Below are 21,518 nucleotides of genomic sequence, written 5' to 3'. Positions count from 1 at the left end.
TTAGGATTTGAGGTAGCAAGCAAACGTATAAATCCCGTCCTGAAATAGCCTGTTTTTCAGTCCAGCTGTCGAGCCACGCAAATCCCTAAACTCTTCCCTCCCACTCGCTCCATCCATCCATCCATCCGGCCCCGTGTCACGTCCTCCGGCCACTCCCTCCTCATCCGTCCATTCATCCCTCCATCCCTCCATCCATTGAGACAACTTTCATCCCGTCACGCTCTTCCAGATTAGCAAACATGCACATGCAAGGCGTCATGCGTTGGTCCAAATGTTGGCATCTGGGTGTGTCTTGGGAAGAGGGCCTCCCCGGTGCTGCACGACTAGTCAGAGCAATCTCCACCAGCTCGCAGACAAAAAGCGTGATCCCTCCTGATGAAAGCAGGCAGAAGTTCATTTATTATTTAAAGATTTTCTCCATCAGAATGCATCTCCTGTTTCTATATTAAAACTCCACTAGGTAAGCACAAGCTGCAGCACTGTAAGGTTAAATGCATTCTACATAGATGACATCATCGCCTGGTATAGGAATCCTTTTACACAAAATATAAACAGATCTTATCACATTCATAGGCGCCGGGAAAATAGATGTACTATGACAAAAGCGGCACCCCGAGCAGAGGTTAGGCGATGCAGAATGTCGCAGGTAATCCATTTTTAATCCATTTCGCATCCGCTAGAGTGCTACGTTTTCATTTATGATGAACAGTGGCTTTGATAAAATATTAAAAATTATGGTGGGATGTGCTAATTACTTTTTGATCATGTTTGCCGCTCCTTAAGGCTTCGACTAGTTGATAACGTTTTGATAGCTTCTCTTTCACAATATACTCATATCTGGAAAAATGACGCATTGAAACGTGAAATATTAAATGAGAGGACATGCAGCATGGTGATATATACAACTGCGCTTTCTAAAGAGAAATACAAATCTAAACTTGGCCTGTCAAACAATTACAGTAGTTCCCCGTTTATTGTTGTGAATTGGTTACGGACATGACCACAATAAATTAATTGCCACAAAGTACGAATCATTAATCATGAATTAATATTTTCATAACTTAAGCATAAAAAAACTGTCTAAATAAATTTTTCAACAATATGAGAGCCCTCTAGACATGCAATGACAATTTTGTCACCTTTACACTCTTTTAATCCAATATGGTAACGCTGCCTGAGGCCGAGCCAATCAGTGGCCACAATACTGATCTGATTAGTTTGGTCTCCTCTACTGGCCTATACGACTGTAATGTTAATATTTTTAGTAAGCTTTGTATTTTAGACCAGATATGTTGTAGAATATTATCTTGAAAAAAAATTGTTTAATCTGCATATGTTGAAGCCCCAACATTAGGAGTGCAATGTGGCGAGGGGCGACTGTTAATTTTTTAAATCAGATTAATCACACTATTGCATTTTTAATAATTGTGATTATTCGTAGTAAGTTGCATGGTTTAAATTAACTTTAAAAGCCTACTGAATTGAGATTTCTTTATTTAAACACGGATAGCAGGTCCATTCTATGTGTCATACTTGATCATTTTGCGATATTGCCATATTTTTGCTGAAAGGATTTAGGAGAGAACATCCACGATAAAGTTCGAATCTGGAGAAAAGCCCTGTCTCTACCGGAAGTCGCAGACGATGACGTCACATGTTGATGGCTCCTCATATATTCACATTGATTTTAATGGGAGCCTGCAACAAAAACAGCTATTCAGACCAAGAAAACGACAATTTCCCCATTAATTTGAGCGAGGAGGAAAGATTCGTGTTTGAGGATATTGATATTGACGGACTACAAAAAAAGAAGTAAAAATAAATATATAAATAACACGATTGCAATCGCGTTGCATTGAGACGGATTCTGATGTTTTTAGAGACATTCTGGGAAATCCCTTATCTTTCTATTGTGTTGCTAGTGTTTTAGTGAGTTTAACAGTACCTGATAGTCGGAAGTGCACGTCCGCGGCCGGGTGTTGACGCGCAGTGTCTCGGGGAAGTCGACGGCAGCTGTACGGGAGGCACACGCTCAGCTGATATCCGGTAAGAGGCGACTTTTTAACCACAATTTTCTCACCGAAACCTGCTGGTTGACATTCGGTCGGGATCCATGTCCACTGTGATCCATACTAAAGTTTCATCTCCGTGAATTTTAAACAAGGAATCACCGTGTGTTTGTGTGGCTAAAGGCTAAAGCTTCCCAACGCCGTCTTTCTACTTTCACTTCTCCAATATTAATTGAACAAATTGCAAAAGATTCAGCAACACAGATGTCCCAAATACTGTGTAATTATGCCGTTAAAGCAGACGACTTTTAGCTGCGTGTGTGCGCAGCGCTCATATTCATAACAGCCCGTGACGACACGCGTACACGTCATCATTACGCGATGTTTTCAAGAAAAAAGTCCCGGGAAATTTAAAATTGCAATTTAGTAAACTAAAAAGGCCGTATTGGCATGTGTTGCAGTGTTAATATTTCATCATTGATATATAAACTATCAGACTGCGTGGTGGGTAGTAGTGGGTTTCAGTAGGCCTTTGAAAAGACCCCAATATTTGGACATAAATACACTTGTCCAGGGTGTACCCCGCCTTACGCCCGAATGCAGCTGACATTGGCTCCAACACCGCTCGCGACCCTAAAAGGGACAAGCCGTAGGAAATGGATGGATACAATTTTATTGTCAGAATGTCATACCGTAAAAATGTTTTTCCTTGAATGCACAACGTTTTAATCAGATTAATCACACTTTTGCATTTTGATAAATTACGATTAATCGCAGTAAGTTACTTCCCTGCATTGTTTGAATTAACTTAAAAAAACACAACATTTTGACACGTGTGCAATTGTATTGTCAGAATATCATACAGGATAATTTTGTACTTGAATGCACAATTGAATGCACACTTTTGCATTTTAATAAATCACCATTAATCGTAAAAAAAAATACTTTTGTGCATATTTTAAACTACTAATATAATGGAAAAACAAGTTGTGTCTTTATTGCAGCTATTAAATGATAAATGATAAATGGGTTGTATTTGTATAGCGCTTTTCTACCTTCAAGGTACTCAAAGCGCTTTTGACACTACTTCCACATTTACCCATTCACACACACATTCACACACTGATGGAAGGAGCTGCCATGCAAGGCGCTAACCAGCACCCATCAGGAGCAAAGGTGAAGTGTCTTGCTCAGGACACAACGGACGTGACGAGGTTGGTACTAGGTGGGATTTGAACCAGGGATCCTCGGGTTGCGCACGGCCACTCTCCCACTGCGCCACGCCATACATATCTGATTTATGACACCAAAGGACTTCCAAAGTTTGCAAGTAAAAAGATATGATCAAAATAGTAACAATCTCACAGAGATTCCCGAGCTATTTTGAGCGTTAATGAAGAAATAGCGTTGGGAATCGCATATCCCTTCCCTATCAAAAACAATGTTAATCAAGCAGACGTTGTGTAAGCCAACAACTACTTTGGGAAAAATTATGAACCAAAACCTTAAATGTATGACCTCTGACACAAAGAGAATGAGCAATAAGTGTTAGAAGCCAAGCAAAACAGGTGGTGCTTTATTGAAACACTGTAGCATCAGCAGCATTGCTAGGTGCTAAACATACAAACTAAATATAACAAACTATAATAAAACAAACTCTGTACTATTTCCATTTTCACTGGGATGCCGACTGACGGGACATTCTCATACTCCCGTTTAGATGAAGAATCAATCACAATACTCACGAAGGGTTAAGAAAATTTTCCGCAACTACCATCTTTTTGTGTCTTTTTCCCCGTGTTGGGGGTTGTCCAAGTCGAACAGCCTCTCGATCCATTGAGAGGTTAGAATTGCATGAATTATAATCTAGATATTTAATTTTAGCAAGTTTGAGACGAAGCAGACCCAGATGCTGGCTCAATGTGTCAACAATAGCAGCAAAAGCTAATATTAGCTCACTGCTATCAATGCGCTGCTGAATTAAGCCGTCTGCGTTAGGGCTTATAATAACATTATTGCTCATATTTGGTTAATTTTTAGGTTATGACACGGATAATTGTTGGCGGTTTCTGAATGTTTTTTGAAGGTTTTTTGGGCTCAATAGAGGACCCTCCATCTCTTGACTCAGTTGGTTGCTATTTGTTTACGATTTTAAATGCATAAAAAAAAGCCAAGCATACAGTGCTGCCAACTTGGCGACTTTGTTGCTAAATCTCGTGACTTTCCAAAGCCTCTTGGCGACTTTTTTTTTGTAAAAAGCTACTCGTGACAAATGTAGTGACTTTTTCTGTTTCTTGGAGACTTTTTTTTTTTGTCTTGGAGACACTGAGGTGCCAGCAAGTGCTTGCGTACACAGCAGTTACTGTCCTCACGAGCAGTGGTGGGTGCTTCTGTAAGCTCCTCCCACTGTGCCAAAGCACTCACAGGTAGTCAGTGTTCTGCTCGAGCAGTGCGAAAAAAGTCAGGACGGAGAATGAAATGCGCACGTGTAAAACTGCCACAGTTTTTGCAAGAAGTAAATGTTTCTTCACTGTCATGTCAAGATAAAATAATTCACTGCAACATCCCAATCTGCTCGTTCATGTGAATGAGCCAGTCAATAGCAACACAAACACAGCCGGTGTTCCTTGTTTACATTCCTGAAGGTGAAGCTTTACTATGGAACAGAGCGGTCAAGCGAACAGGGTTCCCGACCACATGTGAACCGGCAGGTTTCGGTGAGAAAATTGTGGTAACAACATTAGCAGAGCTTGCGTCCTCCTTCAGCTGCGGACTTTCTTGTCTCTTCCCACCAGAGAAACTGGCGGTCACCCCACCCGTGGCCACACCCCTCCGACTTTCAGGTACCATATATTCTCACTAAAACATTAGTAACACAATAAGCAGATAAGGGATTTTCCAGAATGATCCTAGTAAATGTGTCTAATAACATCTGAATCGCTCCCACTGCCCTCGCCTTTTTTTTTTTCCCCAGTCCTTCACTCTCACTGTCCTCATCCACAAATCTTTCATCCTCGCTCAAATTAATGGAGAAATCGTTGCTTTCTCGATCCGAATCGCTCTAGCTGCTGGTGGCCATGATTGTAAACAATGTGAGGATGTGAGGAGCTCCACAACCCGTGATGTCACGCGCACATTGTCTGCTACTTCCGGTACAGGCAAGGCTTTTTTATTAGCGACCAAAAGTTGCGAACTTTATCGTCGATGTTCTCTACTAAATCCTTTCAGCAAAAATATGCCAATATCGCAAAATGATCAAGAATGACACATACAATGGACCTGCTATCCTCGTTTGAATAAGAAAATCTCATTTCAGTAGGCCTTTAACGCTCAGTTCTGATTCTTGTTAACCTAATAATTCACCCTTCCTAAAAACTGGTGTAAAATACACTGTGGTATCTCGGTTTCTGTTAGTAATCCATTCCCAAAAGGGTCACACAAAGACCAAATTGTATGTAAACTTTAGCAATGGTTATCCATTGAATCCAGTGTTCCAGACGCCCAAAAATATTGACACAAAACCCATTTTTTACATGCTGTAAACAATACAAAGTACATATAAATGACAAAATAAATTTAGAAATGAAAATGTGATTGAATTATTCTTACATTTTTTAAAGATTGTTGTCGGCAAAGACGATGATGAGGAAAGAAAGTCACCTTCATACTTTGCTACGAGTAATTTCTTCACTTCAATAGTGTTTCTCACCTTCTTTGTCAAAGTGCTTGTGCTTGTGCTTTCTTTGGCCCTATGGTAGCTTGTTTTTAGTCATATTAAAAAAAGCACAGTGACTTGGTTAAATAACTGTGTTAGTCAGCAAGTAACAGTCAACTATTAATGATGTCATAGAGGTGTGACGGAGCTGAGGGTAGAATTACTTCTGGTGGTAAGTTAAGAGCAGGCTAACCCAGGTGTGTTTTGTAAAAAAAACACGTTATGAAACAGCTGGACTCACTAAGTGTATTATTAGCACAACAAACTAGCGTTGGTGACTCATTGTTAGGGCACATGCAGGCAAACGGATTGTTTTTTTAGGTGTAGTATTTGATAACCGAGACAATTTAAAAAAAAAAAAAAAGGCTAACTTCTGGCAAAAATATTCGGTGAAAACTGAATCCTATAAAAATATCAGGAAACTACTTCATCCTATCAAATACACATACTTTAAAGGCCTACTGAAATTAGATTTTCTTATTTAAACGGGGATAGCAGGTCCATTTTATGTGTCATACTTGATCATTTTGCGATTATAGCCATATTTTTGCTGACAGGATTTAGTAGAGAACATCGACGATAAAGTTCGCAACTTTTGGTCGCTAATAAAATGCTTTGCCTTTACCGGAAGTAGCAGACGATGTGCGCGTGACGTCACGGGTTGTAGGGCTCCTCACATCTTCACATTGTTTACAATCAGAGCCTCCAGCAGCAAGAGAAAGAGACAATTTCCCCTTTAATTTTAGCGAGGATGAAAGATTTATGGATGAGGAAATTTAGAGTGAAGGAGTAGAAAGAAAAAAAAGTAAAAAAAAAAAAAAAGGCGATTGCAGTGGGAGCGATTCAGATGTTATTAGACACATTTACTAGGGATAATTCTGGAAAATCCCTTATCTTTCTATTGTGTTGCTAGTGTTTTAGTGAGATTAAAAAGTACCTGAAAGTCGGAGGGGTGTGGCCACGGGTGTGTTGACGCCAGAGTCTCTGAGGGAAGTCACGTAGCTGTAGGAAGACGCTGGCTCTGCTGATGTCTCCGGTAAGAGCAGACTTATTACCACAATTTTCTCACCAAAAACTGCCGGTTGAGTGGTCGGGATACATGTTCGCTTGACCGCTCTGTTCCATAGTAAAGCTTCAACTTCGGTAATTTTAAACAAGGAAACACCGGCTGTTTGTGTGGCTAAAGGCTAAAAGCTTCCCACCTCCATCTTTCTACTTTGACTTTTCCATCATTAATTGAACAAATTGCAAAAGATTCAGCAACACAGATGTCCAGAATACCATGTAATTATGCGATTAAAGCAGACTACTTATAGCTTGGATCAGGCTGGAAAATAATGTCTGCTACAACCCGAGACGTCAAACGCACGCGTCATCATACCGCGACGTTTTCAACACGACACTTCGCGGGAAATTTAAAATTGCAATTTAGTAAACTAAAAAGGCCGTATTGGCATGTGTTGCAATGTTGATATTTCATCATTGATATATAAACTATCAGACTGTGTGGTCGGTAGTAGTGGGTTTCAGTAGGCCTTTAATGACGAGTGTGTTTAATTTTTCTTTTTTTTATGAAATAAAAAAAAAATACACTTTTATTGAATACACACCTAAGGACGGGGTATTTTTCACATTAGAATTGTTGCGGTACCTATTCCCGGTACATAGGAATCGATACAGGTACCAATTTTCAATAATTTTGTATGTTCAAAGGGGTTAAGAAATGTTTGTTTGAAAAAAAAAAGTTTATTTAACATTGAGCTGTGGTGTCGAGTAGTTGATGTCCTGTTTTGCTTATACTTCTGAGTCTCATTTGCAAGTATTCTATCGTAGACTTTGCATGCAGTTGCAATTCCAAGCCGTTAGTTGACAGTAGCGTATCGACTACGTTGTGTGGCTTTAGCCAGGAGGTAGTTTTCGCTATTATCAAACAATTGATCAATGTTTACTTATATAGCCCTAAATCACGAGTGTCTCAAAGGGCTGCACAAGCCACAACGACATCCTCGGCTCAGATCCACATTAGAGCAAGGTTATTAAGGTATTAAGTTGAATGTTCCAATCTTTTCTTATTTTGACCCATACAAAGTGTTTATACTGTAAGTATTGTATTTGTTACACATCAGCTGTTTGATTGTAACGTGCATCTTAGTTGTAGTTTTCGTTGCCGAACTTAGAGGTGTTAAAATGTAAAATTACTTATGGTAATCTTTTGCATATCTGTAGCAATTCCAGTGTAAATTAGTATTGAGCTATCGCATTTTAAACAGTGGAACCTTATTGTATTTTTAGTGATTTCTTCTTGCTTTTTTGGCATGGAAAATTGCAACATTACCTAAAGACAGTCCGGCTGAGTCCGCTCTGAGTGCTGCTTGACTGATTGTTTCCTGGCCAAGTCTTTTAATGAACAATAAAAAAAAATTAACATCCTATATTCATTCAATACAGCCAAAATGGCTTACATTTTTTTTTTAAACAAAGTGTTTATTAGGGTTAACAAAACAATATGTTTGGAGTGTAATTGGTGCTTGTAGTTTGCACTGTTGTGGAAGTGCATTGCCGTGCAATATATATATTTTTGTATCATATTTAGCTACTACATACTGTGCATTCGTTCTGCCATAAGCCGTTGTTGGAGGTTGAGAGGTTACTATCCGTGATGGCGGTCATGTATGTGGAGATTAAAAACACAGTGACACGCCATTGAACCAGGGTGCAAACGCACACAAAAGAATTATCAAGCCAGGCCATAACATTAGGTACACCTGCACAATTTAATGGAGTGGTGTTTTTAATAGATTTGTGGTATATGAATATTTTCCTAATTGAATGTAATATTTAGCATGTTTTTTATTAGATTGAGTGTGATAGGTCACTGTGTGTTGCATTGTGTAAGTGTGGTGATGGCATAGAGAGAGAGGGGAAAGTGGTGTGACCGGATGAGAAGGATGGGAGGGTGCCTCCCTGGGTGACACCATCCCATCGAGACCCAATCTGTTCACTTCAGGGAAAGAAACTGGCGCACGGAAGAAGAGAAACCGAAAAATACTGTAAAGACAGTAATTTCACTGGAACGTCCAAATTGAATACTATACAGGATCAATTGAACACATCAGGCGGCTGCTCTTATATAATATTTGCGGTTAGCCTCCCTGCCTGTCTGTCCCTCTGCATCCGTCATCCTCTTATGAGAGGATTACAGAGAACACTCAGTCAATTCATCATTTCATATACAGAGTAACAAAGGTCGCAGGTCAGCTTCCAACATGCAAGACACCTGAAAACTGTGCTATTTTGCAAAATATACTTTATTAATCAATCAATTAACCAGACTTTACTGATATAGCCCTTAATCACAAATATATCAAGGGGCTGCTGCATAAGCCACTACGACATCCTTCGCTCAGATCCCACATCATGTCAAGAAAAAATTCAACCCAATGGGAACAACGAGAAACCTTGGAAAGGACCGCAGATGTGGGGATCCCCGCTGGGTGACTGGTACAATGGGTGCCGAGTGGATACAGTTGATAATGTGATGTTAATTAAGGATTTTATATAACAGTTATATGTTATCACAGTAATATGTGTACCTATCCATCCATCCATTTTGTACCGCTTATTCCCTTTGGCGTTGCGGGGGGCGCTGGCGCCTATCTCAGCTACAATCGGGCGGAAGTACCTAAAAAAAAAAAAAACTATATCTTTTCCATCACTTTCCAGTTCCATCACTTACTGGTACATCACATATTAAAATAAAGCCTGCAGATGTTGCAACTAAGGATGGTTACTAAAATCTATATTGCATTATCTGTTGTAGCCTTTTGACATAACGCTATACAAAACCAGGGAAGTTAGCAGATTGTGTAAATCGTAAATAAAAACAGAATACAATGATTTGTAAATCCTTTTCAACCTATATTCAATTGAATAGACTGCAAAGACAAGATACTCTATTTAATGTTCGAAATGAGAAACTTAATTTTTTTTGCAAATAATCATTTACTGAGAATTTAATGGCAGTAGCACATTGCAAAAAAGTTGGCAGTGGGACATTTTTACCACTGTGTTACATGGCTTTTCCTTTGAACAACACTCAGTAAACGTTTGGGAACTGAGGAGACCAGTTTTTGAAGCTTTTCAAGTGGAATTCTTTCCCATTCTTGCTTGATGTACGCTTCATAATGTGCCACACATTTTAAATGGGAGACAGGTCTGGACTACAGGCAGGCCAGTCTAGTACCCACACTCTTTTACTACGGAGTCACGCTGTTGTAACACGTGCAGAATGTGGCTTGGCATTGTCTTGCTGAAATAAGCAGGGGTGTCCATTAAAAAGACGTTGCTAGGATGGCAACATATGTTGCTCCAAAACCCGTATGTACCTTTCAGCATTAATGGTTCCTTCACAGATATGTAAAAAATGGTAAATGGTTGTACTTGTATAGCTCTTTTCTACCCCTTTTTAGGGAGCCCAAAGCGCGTGTAAGTTACTAATGCCTTGGGCACTAATACACCCCCATACCATCACAGATTCTAGCTTTTGATCTTTGCGCCTATAACAGTCCGTATGGTTCCTTTTTCTCTTTGGTCCGGAGGACACGACATCCACAGTTTTCAAAAACAATTTGAAATGTGGACTCGTCAGACCACAGAACACTTTTCCACTTTGCATCAGTCCATCTTAGATGAGCTCAGACCCAACGAAGCCGGCAGCGTTTCTGGGTGTTGTTTATAAATGGCTTTCGCTTTGCATAGTAGAGTTTTAACTTGCACTTCCAGATGTAGCAACAAACAGTAGTTACTGACAGTGTTTTTTTGAAATGTTCCTGAGCCCATGTGGTGATATCCTTTACACACTGATGTCGGTTTTTGATGCAGTACCGCCTGAAGGATCTAACGTCACGGGCATTCAATGTTGGTTTCAGGCCTTTGAAGTGATTTCTCCAGATTCTCTGAATCTTTTAATAATATTACAGACCTTAGATGGTGAAATCCCAAATTCCTTGCAATAGCTCGTTGAGAAATGTTCTTAAACTGTTCAACAAATTGCTCATGCCCTTGTTCACAAAGTGGTGACACTCGCCCCATTCTTGTTTGTGAATGACTGAGCATTTCATGGAAGCTACTTTTATACCCAAATAAGTGGGATGTGCCAAATAAGTGTTTGATGAGCATTCCTCTACTTTCTCAGTTTGTTTGCCACTTGTGCCATCTTTTTTTAATCACGTTGCAGGCATCAAATGGCAAATGAGCTATTATTTGCAAAAAATATTTTTTTTACCGGTTCTAATGTTAAATATCTTGTCTTTGTAGTATATTCAATTGAATATAGGTTGAAAATAATTTGCAAATCATTGTATTCCGTTTTTATTTACCATTTACACAACGTGCCAACTTCACTGGTTTTGGAGATACCGATATACAAGCTGTTTAGAAACTGTAGTTAGCTAAGCTATAAGTTACCCTCAATTAAATGTAGCTAAGCTACAGTGGAAACTATCCCCGGATAAGTGTAGCAAGCTACACTACAAACTACACAACAACAGTAGCTTGCTACATCAAAGCAACATTTGCCAACATGTATATCTATGGGCCCACATGTACAGTATAATATCACTGTTATTGTAACTGAGAGTGTACAAATTGACCCTACAACTACCTCTAGGGGTCCCCTTACCCCACTGTATATATTTATTTAGTTTGCCTTTTCTTTGGCCCACCCCTATAATATTATACATTTTCTGTACATATAGTAAAAGAAACAGCATCTATCTATATATTGACAAATAATCAATGACTTGTGTGTTGCTTGGGAACATTTGGTAATGATTATGTGCAGTAAAACTATTCATGAACTCAACTCACCTTAATGTGTGTTCCTAAATTTGTGTTCTATGTATTTGATGAAGAGAGCAGTTATGATTTAAGTTTACAGAGTAAACGACTGAAAGCTAAGGTTTTGGGCATTGTTTTCTCTAAACACATACATTTGTACAAATATGGCCAAGGACTTGCATTATTGTGGGTTTCCAGGACACCATCTTCACTAAAGGAAAAATCTAATCTGCGGGAGAGAATTCCTCTGCCATTTTCAAGTATGTTTTTTTTTTTTCTGAGTCTCTCGTCGCTTACTAGTTTCGATGACTTGCCTTATCTTGCCTCTGATAGGCCAGTCCGTAATGTTTCACCCAAAACTTTAGGCTCCGTTTACACTATCCAGGTTAAATCACACCTAACTTTATCCGTGTCCACACACAACAATGCCACCGTTTAAGACGCCCACCCCCTCTGTCCGCCGGCACAACACAACCTAGTACGCATGCGCGGAAAATGCGCACGTCATAGTCATCTCCAGTGTTGCTTTGTGTGCAAGTTCTTAAATTTAACTTATCTGAACAATATCCAGTGTTGTGGTATTTCATATAACTGGAATCCATTGTGCTGTGGGGCCCTATTGTCGTTAATCACATCTGAGACATGATAAACTAATCAAATCTTTATTAGACACGTATACAATGTGATAAAGAACATTTAACATTAATCAATCTAGGGATCTAGATATCTGGTCAGTATACTCCTCACTCTTTTGCCTTCACCTTCATTGTTCATTCGTTTTTGGTGACTTCATATACACTGGACCATGACATTGAGTCTCTGACATACATGGTGGACAATAACTGATAGTCTGCTTTGCCAGTCCAAATGCATTTGCCGTTTTCCTCAACGGCCAGGTAACACAAAGCACACGCTATCTTTTGTATCACATCCATGGGAGCTCGCATTCTTGTTGTCGCTCCTTCGACAAATGGACAAAGTTTTTCACTAGGTAGCATCACAGCTGACCCGGCCGAACATTGGAAAGTTCTCTTGCTGTCTGAGAAGTGTTGTATCCCAAAAAGCTGCAACCTTAAGGTATTCATGTGTGATTTCCACAAGCGACTGTACATGCAGATGAAGGAGAACCACGGGCATGTATGGATGACGCGCCTCCATATCTCCGGTGGTTAGTGCCGAGCTACAAAAAACACTTTATTATGAAGCTGGCTGTAGCGTGTTCTTTCTGACGTCACTTCCTGTGTGGGCGAGGCCTTTCTGGCGTCACTTCCTTTCCAAACTCACTTTGTAAACGATCAATGAGTCCATACAAAGCTAAGTGCTGGAAATTCCAAGAATTACACGACTGACTTACCCGTGTAAAAATTTGTCCGAGTAGGGGGACCTTGAACACTGGTTTATTGTGGCTGAAATGGGGCTTAGGCTAAATAATTATTCGTTTAAGGCAGGGGTCGGCAACTTTTACCGCTCAAAGAGCCATTTTAACCCTTTTCACAAAATTAAGAAAACAATGGGAGCCACAAAACTCTTTTTAAATTTAAAATGAAATGACACTGCCAAAATAGTTTTTTGGTTTTTTTTGCTTTGTGCTTTGTATAAATCAGGGGTCTCAGACACGCGGCCCGCACCTTAATATACAGATTTAATGTAAGTGCGGGCCGCGACATTTACATGAACCCCTTTAATTCTGATTTTGATTTCCTAGGGACTCCAGAATTTCAGACGAACTATTTTCTCGAATGTCTGATCAATTTTACCCAAACCTCATAATAAGGGCTTGCTATGATGGCAATGCATTTAGTACCCTCTACATCTTCGGCAAACAGCTTACCGAACCAATCACGTGTTGTATGTGGCTTCTGCAGACACACGTAAGGGACTGCAAGGCATACTTGTTCAACAGCCATACAGGTCACACTAGGGGTGCCCGTACAAACAACTTTAACACTCTTACTAATATGCGCCACACTGTGAACCCACACCAAATAAGAATGACAAAAACATTTCGACAGAACATCTGCACTGTAACACAACTTAAACACAACAGAACACATACCCAGAATCCCATGCATCCCTAACTCTTCAGGACTACATTATACACCCCAGCACCCCCTCAGTACGTCGGTTGAGATGGGCGCAGTTGGGGGGGGGGGTGTATAATGTAGCCCGGAAGAGTTAGGGATGCATGGGATTCTGGGTATTTCTTCTGTTGTGTTTATGTTGTGTTACAGTGCGGATGTTCTCCCGAAATGTGTTTGTCATTCTTGTTTGGTGTGGGTTCACAGTGTGGCGCATATTACTAAGCGTGTTAAAGTTGTTTATATCACAATACTCAGTGTAACCTGTATGGCTGTTGAACAAGTATGCCTTGCAGTCATTTACGTGTGATAACAAAAGCTGCACACTACATGTGACCGGCCGTTACGCAAATAGAATGGTGAAAAAACGGATTTAACGTCATGTTTCAGAATACATTAAAGGCATTGCCAGCACGGCATGCTTTCAATATTGGGCTCCGGGTGATAATCGGAGGATATTTACCCCGGGAAATTTATGAAAGAGGCACTAAAATCTTGAAACCTTTCGGAAAAAACAGGGTGGGCTGAAAGTATGCAGCTGAGCCACATCAGCGTGATCAAAGGGCCGTATGCGGCTCCGGAGCCGCGGGTTGCCGACCCCTGGTTTAAGAGGTTAAACGACTTAGTGTAGACATGGCCGTAGCCAATTGTGACTCATTATATGAATACTAACCAATCATCATGGATTTTCTCTGTATGTATGAATGTTCCCCTGGATTTGTTGTCCATTTCTTCTCTTTGTAGCTTGTAGCTTTAATGTAAGATACCTAGATGGGTCTAAAAGTAGCTTAGCTACAGGAAAAGCTACTCAGTGAGAAGGTAGCTTGTTAAATTACTTATCTTAACAACATGTAGCTGGTTACTGTCCATCACTGCGATATATTATTTGGTATATCAATGGTAACAGAACTATTTCAAAAGACTTTATTCCTAATTTGCTTGTCTATATCTACATATATATATCTATAGCTCGACAAAAAAAAACATGACTTGTCGGTTGATATGTTATGATTTTGGTTTATAGAGTAAACAACTAAAAACTAAGGTTTTGGGCATTGTTTTCTCTAAACATATAAATTTTGTTTAAATATGGCTGTAGTCAAAAGCTATGTAGCTTAGCCTGCTGGTCACGAAACACTGCAGGAACGTAGCTGCAGAGTGCATCAACTATGACCGCAAAATTATACTTTCACAAAATGAAAGCATGTTTTATTGTAAGTTTATGAGCTGTAGTACGTTTAGAACTATATATAGACCTATTTTTTGGGGTTCTTTAGTCAGAAAAAGTAACGTCAAATTGCATGTATCCGGGCACAGCCGTACACTTCGTTGGTAGCAATCATGGCGCCTGTTGTTTAGTTGGCCATACTCTCTTTATAGAATGCCTCTCAGCACCTGAGCATGTTTATTTAACAGTTGAATTAATTGAACATAGTGAGTCCTATTTTCAGGCATTGACAATATTTGTCTCTGCGGGCGGAGCGCGCAGCTCAACTTTACACACACACAGGAAGCACAGACAGACAGCCTGCCTACACGTGACTCCAGTGAGAAGTGCTGCAAATTAAAAAATTAACAAAAATTTGGAAAAAAAAAACTATGATTATAAAGCTAGTCCCGTTGTGTTAATATTTCAGCTTCAAATTGGATGGGCAAAATAAACCCATCAACACAGACGAGGAAGAATGCCATAATCATGGGAATAAATAAATAAATAAGTAGTGATGGCAATAAACAAAAATACAATGTCCTAACTAGTTTTTCCAACTGGGAAAAAATGCACTTTAATATGTGTAATTTTTATCTCAGTTAAATTTTTGCTTGCAGAAATTAGGGTACATTTTTTGGGATGTTTGTTTTTTTATTTAGAATAACTAGGTTATTTACCTTCCAATTACAGTGCAATACGGTACACAATTTTATAGTAATGACAATAAAAGTTGATATCCTGTTAAATGGTTACTTTATTATTTTATATTATGATTAAGGACAAGCAGTAGAAAATGGATGGATGGATTACATTACATTATAATGACTGTATAGTTTTTATCAGTTATTTCTTCAGTTTAAGAGAATGATTTAGACAAAAACTCTTGAGTCTGTCTGCATAAAGCCTAATATTTTATTACATTTTAAATTATATATTGTGTGGCACCTTGAGACAAAAATATGTTGATTGACAGCATAAAAATAACATGTCTTCGTTCACTCTTTGTTTTCGCAGTTTATGCATTTTTATGTATAAAATATAAAAATCGCAGATTGAATTGCAATTTTGAAAAGAAAAATCACAATACCATTGCCATTTTTAGACTCATGTAGCATACTAAGGTGTCATTCCATAGGTGCGTAAAGCATATGCACAAGTTTGTTTTCATTCTGTGCAGGTTGCGCCGAAAATAACCTACCAGTATAGAATCTATTTATAGCGCGTGAGGAGGACTGAAATACACAGAGTAGTGGAGCTTTTGCAATTAAAAAACTGTGACTTTTTTAATCAATGTTAATAATAAAAACGGTTAATTGTTGCATCCCTAGTCACACATTTTAGGCTCCAAACTGATTAGTACCACAAATAAAAACCATATGATCTGATTTATTTTCAACTCAATTCCAGATGTGATTTATTTAAACTTTTATAGCTTATGTACAACAAATGGCCAAGCAAGCAGGAATAATTCATATGAATTATAATACAGAACTAATAAGTTTGAGCTGTGTATACTGTTGAGAGATGTTTTAATGAAATCAGAGCGTGTGTTTTAATGAAATCAGAGCGTGTGTTTTAATGAAATCAGAGCGTGTGTGTGTATGCCTTTAGGGAGCGGCACCTGTTGCTGATGGCTGGTCCTTTGAATGTATGTTGTTAGCGCTAGCTAATATAGCAATTCAACGTGCTTCGGTGGCTATACCTTTCCTTGTTCAGAAATTGAAATGCTGCTTTTTGTTCTTCTGTAGTACAGTAGTAGTTGTACAAACCCTGTTTCCATATGAGTTGGGAAAGTGTGTTAGACGTAAATATAAACAAAACACAATGATTTGCAAATCCTTTTCAACCCATATTCAATTGAATGCACTACAAAGACAAGATATTTGATGTTCAAATTCATAAACTTTTTTATTTTTTTATATTTACAAATAATTTACTTTGAATTTCATGGCTGCAACACGTGCCAAAGTAATTGGGAAAGGGCATGTTCACCACTGTGTTACATCACCTTTTCTTTTAACAACACTCAATAAACGTTTGGGAAATGAGGAAACTAATTGTTGAAGCTTTGAAAGTGGAATTTTTTTTCCCATTCTTGTTTTATGTAGAGCTTCCATCGTTCAACACTCCGGGGTCTCCGCTGTCGTATTTTACGGTTCATAATGCACCACACATTTTCGAAGGGAGACAGGTGTGGACTGCAGGCGGGCCAGGAAAGTACCCACACTCTTTTTTTATGACGCCACGCTGTTGTAATACGTGCTGGACGTGGCTTGGCATTGTCTTGCTGAAATAAGCAGGGGCGTCCATGAAAAAGACGGCACTTAGATGGCATCATATGTTGTTCCAAAACCTGTATGTACCTTTCAGCATTAATTGGGCCTTCACAGATGTGTAAGTTACTCATGCCTTGGGCACTAATGCGCCCCCATACCATCACAGATGTTGGCTTTTGAACTTTGTGTCGATAACAGTCTGGATGGTTCGCTTCCCCTTTGGTCCGGATGGCACGATGTCGAATATTTCCAAAAACAATTTGATATGTGGACTCGTCAGACCACAGAACACTTTTCCACTGGGCCCAGAGATGCCGGGGGCGTTTCCGGATGTTGTTGATAAATAGCTTTTGCTTTGCATAGTAGAGCTTTAACTTGCACGACAAATGTAGCGACAAACTGTATTTAGTGACAGTGGTTTTCTGAAGTGTTCCTGAGCCCATGTGGTGATATCCTTTAGAGATTGATGTCGGTTTTTGATACAGTGCCGTCTGAAGGATTGAAGGTCACGGTCATTCCATGTTAGTTTCCGGCCATGACGCTTACGTGGAGTGATTTCTCCAGATTCTCTGAACATTTTGATGATATTATGGACCATAGATGTTAAAATCCATAAATTTCTTGCAATTGCACTTTGAGAAACGTTGTTCTTAAACTGTTTGACTCTTTGCTCACGCAGTTGTGGACAAAGGAGTGTATCTCGCCCCAACCTTTCTTGTGAAAGACTGAGTATTTTTTGGGAAGCTATTTTTATACCCAATCATGGCACCCACCTGTTCCCAATCAGCTTGCACACCTGTGGGATGTTCCAAATAAGTGTTTGATGAGCATTCCTCAACTTTATCAGTATTTATTGACCCCTTTCCCAACTTCTTTGTCACGTGTTGCTGACATCAAATTCTAAAATTAAGGATTATTTGCAAAAAGAAAATGTTTATCAGTTTGAACATCAAATATGTTGTCTTTGTATCATATTCAACTGAATATGCTTTGAATAAGATTTGCAAATCATTGTATTCTGTTTATATTTACATCTAACACAATTTCCCAACTCATATGGAAACAGGGTTTGTACATTGTGACAGTCCTCTGTAGGACATCGATTAAAGTTCCGAGTCCGACATAGAGTCCGCCAGACTCTATGTGCACTGCAATGTAATTTAATCTAATTTACTGGACATTATTTCTCTGTTTTCCTGTGATCTTTGTCATTATATGTAGAAAAAGTGGGGGGACGGATTGTTATCAGTAGGAATCTGATGGGTCCCATTTTTTGCTTCTGAAAATACTTATATCAACATTTCCCATATTTAATATCAATTCGTTTTAAGGAATGGGTAGATAACAAACTGTTCGTGGAACGCCCGCTTTCTATTGCCTGACTCGTTATGTTGCCCGATCCTAGTGTGATGTCATCTCCAGCAGTGGTTCCAAACCTTTTTGCACTACAGACCGGTTTAATGTAGGCATTATTTGCAGGGACCGGCTTTCCACTTGTGCCAAATAAATACAGCAAAAATAAGTGCATGAAAACTCACAATAACGCTGAATTAGTGAGTTACCATAAACCTACAATCTGTCAGATTTATATTTTATTTGATTTTAGCTGAGATAGGCACCAGCGCCCCCTGTGACCCCAAAGGGAATAAGCGGTAGAAAATGGATGGATGTTCAATAAAGTACATTGTATTATGTCACAAAGTTATAACAAATGTAACAAATGGCAACTTCCTCAGAGGAATTTTATTGCACATCTATAAACAAGCTTATTGGTGTGTCTAGTGGGACAGGCAAAAGTTAAGTGGGAAAAAATTCAGTCGTTTACGACTTATTTAATGCTTCTCTGCGGCCCCGGTAGTAAATGTGTCACAGACTGGTACCTGTCCCCGGACCGGTGGTTGGGGTCCACTGATCTGCAGAAATGGAGCCCATTTCCCCGCATAAAAAGTGTAGATAAAGGCATGTAAAACTGTTATTTTGATTACTTAATTGCATGGTTTTGCTGCCCTGGTCCATGATTACTTCAAAACTGATATGGCTAACGAAATAAATTGCCATTTTCTGAGTTCCCTGCGCTTCGTATCTCCTCTTGCATAGACACCATAACCTGTTTCTCCTAATGCGCTTTCAGCATTTCCTCAAGCATCTTGCGGAAAACATCAGTAGAAGAGGACTTACTAGAGGCTTAATTTTTTTTGTCTTGCTTTTGTGGGCTGGGTCTACTCTTCTTTCTCGTTTTTCCGCAGGTTCTGACTCAGTTTTTGTCACCTCGAGGGTGTTCCTGATTTTTGGGATCACATTTGGCTTGCGTCTTTTATTTTTTTCCCATCTAAACTCCAATTTCTCGTTTGAAATCAGAATTATTAAAATGATTGCTGCAAATTACACTCCTCTTGCTTAGTCTCTCCCATTTTGCGGGAGTAATTTTGACTGTAGAGGTCTATTCTTTCACCATCATTTGAAAATATTTGGCGGCCTATCGCTTCTTTCGTTGTATTGTTAAAACCTGCAACAATGCAGACATTTTTGATAATTCCTTCAAGTTCCGTGTGAAAATATTGTGATTCGGGATGAAGATGCTACCAAAACACATACATTTTGTGAGGCGGCATAGCTCGGTTTGTAGAGAGGCAGAGCCAGCAACTTGAGGGTTCCAGGTTCAATTCCCGCTTCCGCCATCCTAGTCCCTGCTGTTGTGTCCTTGGGCAAGACACTTAACCCACTTGCTCCCAGTGCCCCCCACACTGGTTTTAAATGAAACTTAGATATTGGGTTTCACTATGTAAAGCGCTTTGAGTCATGAGAAAAAAGCACTATATATCTATATATATACTTCGCAAATATAATTCACAAATTCTTCCATTTTCTATATAGGTGACATCAGCAGGGTGACCCAAGCCCGCCCAGATTTTAGGGCTAAAAATGGGCGTAGCAAATTGAAAAACAAGCCTACAATCACCACTGTGTCTATTTTGAAAGGATTTTACCCTGAGACATAATTATTTGGTCCAAAAAAATGACATAAGTGCCAATGTTGTCATAATAACTTATAATATATATAGTGATGCATATCACTGCTAAAACATCATTAAAAAATAAATGTTGTACCTTTTCAGATATCTGAAGCAGTTAAATCCATGTTAATAAGCAAGCGTGTCAGGAGAGTTTGAGGTGTTAGTCCCTCCAGGCACATTGTGTTGTAATTATGATATTCCAAAATGCCTGAGGTCAGAAAGGGGGGTGCGTACTGTCTTCTCACCCTCATTAATTTAGAGCAAGAATCAGGTTTTGTTTATAATAACATTGGAAGGTACAGTAGAGTCCTTCATTGCACATTTAGGGTTAGAATGATTGAGTCCTAGTGTCTTGACAATGTGCACACATTGAGAATTGTCATTTCCTCTACTTAAACAGTTGTGATTTAGTGCTGCTTTACCATCATCTGCACTGTTTTGCATGTTTATCCTTTGGTGTGAAGCAGCTTTAATTAAGAGTTATATTGGCTGTGGGCTAGCCTCGTTAGCTGGTAGCATATGTGTCAGTGTCAGCCTGCAATCTGTCTCCGCGTCTAATAAGGACGCTTCCGCTGACTGTGCAGTGCTAATGTCAGATTGCGCATGAGGGAGTATGGTATCAGAATCTTATAAAACTCCTGCATAAGTCAAATATGTGCTTATTTGTATGTTTTGGCATTGTAATAATGGATACCTTATGTAGTATATTGAACATGTTTCTAGTTGTACATTTAAATGTTTAGCATTCAAGTTTCAAATGCATTATATCCATATATTTTGTTTTTTATTTGGAACTTGAAAAAGTCTTGGAAATGTGTCCTAAAATTTTGGCAATTTAAAAAAAATTGTGGATAGAAAGAGCTGAACATTTTAAAACTGATTAAATTATTTTTTTTAAATAAAAAAAAAAAAAAGATTTGGAATGCATGAAACACAATACAGTGTGAAACTAAACTTTTTCAAAGATTCCAAAAAAAATATTTTAAATAAATTGAAAATACTGCATAAACTAACAATGATAAAATGTAATAAATTTAAGCGAAAATCAAAAAATATATATAAATAATTCAAATTATTTTATTCTTAAAGTATTAAATATATTTGTTAAATATTGTTGATGTTGGCTCGGTTGGTAGAGCGCCCGTGCCAGCAACCTGAGGGTACCTGGTTCGAGCCCCGGCTTCTGCCATCCTATTCATGTTCGTTGTGTCCTTGAGCAAGGACATCATCCTTGCTCCTGATGGGTCGTGGTTAGGGCCTTGCATGGCAGCTCCTGCCATCAGTGTGTGAATGGGGGAATGTGGAAATAGTGTTGAAGCACTTTGAGTGCATTGAAGTTGGAAAAGCGCTATACAAGTATAACACATTTACTGAATAT

General features: G+C 39.0%; 1 protein-coding gene across 1 annotated transcript in view; it reads left to right on the top strand.

Annotated features, from left to right (window-relative positions):
• The window catches only part of slc17a7a (solute carrier family 17 member 7a), a 48,165-nt gene that overhangs the window by 1,099 nt on the left and 25,548 nt on the right, over positions 1 to 21,518 (top strand). The gene's annotated exons all lie outside the window — the stretch shown is intronic.

This window comes from Nerophis ophidion, linkage group LG23 (assembly GCF_033978795.1).
Source record: "Nerophis ophidion isolate RoL-2023_Sa linkage group LG23, RoL_Noph_v1.0, whole genome shotgun sequence".
Lineage (NCBI taxonomy): Eukaryota > Metazoa > Chordata > Actinopteri > Syngnathiformes > Syngnathidae > Nerophis > Nerophis ophidion.
This window is presented reverse-complemented; position numbering and strand designations above follow the sequence as displayed.